Here is a 4,674-nt window from a genome sequence, read left to right on the forward strand (position 1 = left end):
TAACCAGCTGATTTCCCAAATATGCGATTCCATCGTTTTTAGTCATATTGCTTTATAATGTTATGAGTGTCAAGAGTAACAAGACTATTGTTGTTATTCTGCAAAAGAAACAGATTACTAAGAAGTCATCTTGCTTTCCAGTTTGAGGCATTTATTACACGCTAACCCAACCAAGCAAGCACTGAATTTAGATGCTCCACCACAGAATGTATTATTTTACTATTTAACTTTATCATAAAAATGACAACTGCAACAAGCACAGGGAGGAGACCAAACTCTATTTTTTTTAAGGGCTTTCAATGGGTAATCTAAAACCGAAGGCTGTGAGTACACTTCAGGCACCAGCTGGGAACACCTGCATTCATTCTGTCATTTGGTTTTCAAAGCCTTAATATTGAAGGTTGTGAGGATATAGCTCTGACCTAGTATGGGAAGGGCAAAGTCTGGTATTGATGGTAAGTTAATCAGCATGCACTTATTAAGCACCTCCTAGGTTCCAGACATTGTGCTAAGTGCTGGGAATACAAAGAAAGGCAAAACAAAAAAACCAGCCCCTGCCTTGGAAGAACATACCTTCTAATGAAGGAGATGACATGTAAAAGTGTGTGTGTGTGTGTGTGTGTGTGTGTGTGTGTGTGTGTGTGTGGAAAGGTAGGAAGGGTCCAGGTAATGAAGAGTCTTAAATGCCAAACATAATATTTTATATTTGCTACTAGAGATAATGGGGCAGCTTGATGGTGTAGATAGAGCATGTGTAGATAGTGGATAGAGCATGGTGCCTGGAGTCAGGAAGCCTCATCTTCCTGAGTTCAAATTTGGCTTCAGACACTAACTAGCTGTGTGACCCTGGGTAAGTCACTTAACTATGCATCAGTTTCCTCATCTGTAAAATGAGCTGGAGAAGGAAATGGCAAACCACTTTAGTGTCTTTGCCAAGAAAACCCCAAATGGAGTCACAAAGAGTTAGACATAACTGAAACAATTCAACAACCCTAGAAGTAATAGGAAACTGTTAAAGTTTATTGAGGAGGGGTGTGGCATAGTCATACGTATATTCTGGAAGAATCATTTTGGCAAATCATTGGAATGTTTCTTTTTGAATTTGCCCTTTTCATTATCATTGCCAATTCATGGTTTTAAAAAAGTTTTATTTATTTATTTACTATCATGTATCTGGACATTATCTCTGCCTGAAATGTACTTACAATCTAAAGACCCAGTGGTTCCATCCTTTCCTTTCGTTCTAGCCTACCTTTCTAACTTTATTTCATACCACTCCCCTTTCATATACTCCATGTTCCAATCAAAATAGCTTTATTGTTCCTTGAATTCGTCCTGAGTCTTTGGTCTCCATATTTGCTTATAGCCCTTTCTCACAACTTGGAATGTAGTCCCTCCACAACTCTACCTGTTGAAATCCTCCTCTTCCTTCAACACTCAGCTCAGGTGTCATCTGAGTCTCTTATGAAGCCTTCTGTCACCCTTACTTGGCCCATTTGAAACTGATTAATTCTTCTTCAAATTGTCTCAGAGTACTTTGTACCTCTCCATTGTACAATTGAATGCAATAATCATTCAATTCTGGACCTTATTATGCACATGTAGTATTCATTCTATTAGATTAGAAAGTCCTTGATGGCAAGATTTTTCATCTGTGTGTTGCTAGAACCCAGGGCAGTAGGGAGAGAGAGAGAGAGAGAGAGAGAGAGAGAGAGAGAGGAGAAGGATAATAGGGAGCTGAGTTGCAGGTAGAGGAGTATTCTTTAGAGAGTGAGGTAGAAAAGACTCAGAAGTACAAGCAGTCTCAGAAAATTTGTTCAGTAGTTTTTCAGTTGTGTCTGACTTTTCATGACCCCATTTGGGGTTTTCTTGGCAAAGATACCAGAGTGGTTTGTCATTCCTTTCTCCAGTTCATTTTAACGCTTCACGAATTTGCACTCCATCCATGCGCAGGGGTCATGCTAATCTTCTCTGTATCTTTCCAATTTTAGTATATATGCTGCCGAAGCGAGCACTCTGGCTCATTTTAGAGATGAGGAAACTGAGGCATAATCAAATGACTTGCCCAGGGTTACACAGCTAGTAAGTATCTGAAGCCAGATTTGAACTCAGGAAGATGAGTCTTCCTGACTCCAGGCCCAGCACTCTATCCTACTGCACAACCTAACTGGGAGAAGACACTGAGGGAGTCAAAGACACAGACACTGGTCTATGTTCAGACTTAGAAAAGAGGCCCATGTATTTGTGCAGCTTTTCATTGGAACCACGTGTAACTGGTAACTCTGGTAATAGGTGAAAATTTATGAGAGAGTGCCTTTACAATGAGAAGAAAGGGGTGAGGAGAGGACATGAAGAAAGGAGGGAAGAGATGGAGATGCTCAGCTTCATATATACCTGAGAATAAGCCCACAGGTCATACTGTCTGCTAAACCCCAAACGGGTGGATATAACAGAGAAACAAGTGTAGTCAGTCAGCTCTCATTTATTAAGCAACTACAGTGTACCAGGTACTGTGCTAAATGCAGGGGGACAACCCAACCAAACACCATAACAAAAAACCCAAGTCGTTGCTCTAAAGGACTCCACAGTTTAAGGACCACACACTTTGTGTAAACAAGATTAGTACCTGAAGGAAAGACCAAAATCTGACCATTCATGGATCCTGTAAGTCGTGCATGTTGTATTGGTCCAGAAGAAAGGTGAGCCTCACTAAGAAGAATAGTTGAAAGTGGAGACTAACTTTGAGACACAGGGAGAAGTCTTCATCTGGAGCTAGTTTGTTGTTGTTGTTTGTCCTTCCTTCTCCAAGAGGACCATGACATCAGGAGATGATGTCCAATTCACTTGCAGTGAATTGGATTTAAGTGAGGGAGGGCTGTACAAAGTCACCAGCCTCACTCTCTCCTGCAGAGCCATCTGGGTCCGGTGGTAAGATACGTATCATAACAACTGGAGATGGCCCCAGATGTTTAAGGTAATTGGGGTTAAATGACTTGCCCAGGGTCACATAGCTAGCAGGTGTCTGAGGTAAGATTTGAACTCAGATCCTCCCAACTTCAGGGCTAGTGCTCTATCCACTGTACCACCTAGTTGCTCTGGAGCTAGACTACCAGTATAAAGGTTGTGATTTCAATAGGCATTGATTGATGGGCGTGGTGGCCTTCAGGGTCACTGTGAACTCTCTGTAGATTTTCCTCATTTCTTTCTTGTTAAAATAAAACTGGACTGATACATTGTGGCCTGCAAGCTTGTCCAAGTAGAATTGGTAACAACTTTTCAAGGCACTCCAGAAGAGGTTTTCTCAGGCTTTTGATCCAGGAAGCAGAAAAATCCCCCAGAGGTGATCTTAGAAACTAAAATATGTGTGTGAACAATATATAGGTATGTGTGCATATGTGTGTGAACATGTACATGCACACATATTTACGCATGTTTACATATTTGTGTATGTCTGTATATATGTATGTGTATGTACACACATTACTTTAGAGATCAATGTGTCATTGTAGGTAAAGAATTTGGCTTGGAGTCATAAAGACATTAGTAACACATACTAGCTGGGTAGCCAAGATTAGTCACTTAATTATTCAGTACCCTCAGGGCAATTCTATAAAACTATAAATTACAGATGAGTTGTTGATCTTCATTGGTGGATGGAGTTTTCCCCCTGTACTGATACTTACACATAGCACTGTGTCATATACAGGGTGTCTCAAAAATCTTAGTGCAGCTTTGAGCCATTAAAGGGGGCAGCTAGGTGGCGCAGTGGATAGAGCACTGGCCCTGGAGTCAGGAGTACCTGAGTTCAAATTCGACCCCAGACACTTAACACTTACTAGCCCTGTGACTCTGGGCAAGTCACTTAACCCCAATTGCCTCACTTAAAAAAAAACAAAACTGCACTAAGACTTTTGGGATGCTCTGTGTTCTGCACATATGAGCTTTAATAGCTCAAAGCTGCACTAAAATTTTTGGGATGCCCTGTATATGACTTTACAATCCGCAAAGCACTTTATATATTTTATTTATATCATTTCATTTGGGTCTCACAGTAAGTCTGTAAGGTAGGTACTACAAATATTTTTTCTCCCTATTTTATAGATGTGGAAGCTGACTCAGAGAGATTAAATGATTTGCCCATTGTGGAATGTTTGTCCTTGGTTTTGAAGATAACCAATGACATCATGAGGGTGATGTCTTGACTTTTGAATGAACTGGATTTAAGTGGGACAGGTTTGCACAAAGTCTCAGTTTCACTCTCTCTTCCAGAGTCATCAAAGTCCAGTGGCTAGACAAAAGTCAGCACTACTGGTGATGACCCAGGATGCAGTGGATAACCTTAGCATCTTTGATGTCTGACCAAGATGCCTTCATGGCCATTGGAACAAATTGTTCTCATCCACCCATTCTGGAAGTCTTCACATGCTTGGGGTAGACATCTCCCTAACTCATTGATAGGTTTGAAGTCAGTTGATTACCATTAATCTCGTTAAGTCTGTCTGCTGAAATGGTTTTACCAGGGTGTGGCCAGTGAATATCCTACAGCTTCTTGGAACCACAGGTGAGAGTTGGCTGAGAAGTAGACTCCAAAGGTGGATGAGCAGCCCTTAAAAGGGCTCAACAAGCCCTCAAACCAGAGGTGCAAGCTCTTTCTGAACACCTCACACCCCATAC

At 41.2% G+C, this 4,674-nt stretch overlaps 1 non-coding gene across 1 annotated transcript; it reads right to left on the reverse strand.

Moving 5' to 3' along the window:
• Nucleotides 1-1,908: 1,908 nt before the first annotated feature.
• Nucleotides 1,909-2,015, reverse strand: LOC122752216. Its single transcript, XR_006356005.1, has one exon. It is a non-coding gene; the product is annotated as a U6 spliceosomal RNA (small nuclear RNA).
• Nucleotides 2,016-4,674: the final 2,659 nt, after the last annotated feature.

This window comes from Dromiciops gliroides, chromosome 3 (genome assembly GCF_019393635.1).
Source record: "Dromiciops gliroides isolate mDroGli1 chromosome 3, mDroGli1.pri, whole genome shotgun sequence".
NCBI lineage: Eukaryota > Metazoa > Chordata > Mammalia > Microbiotheria > Microbiotheriidae > Dromiciops > Dromiciops gliroides.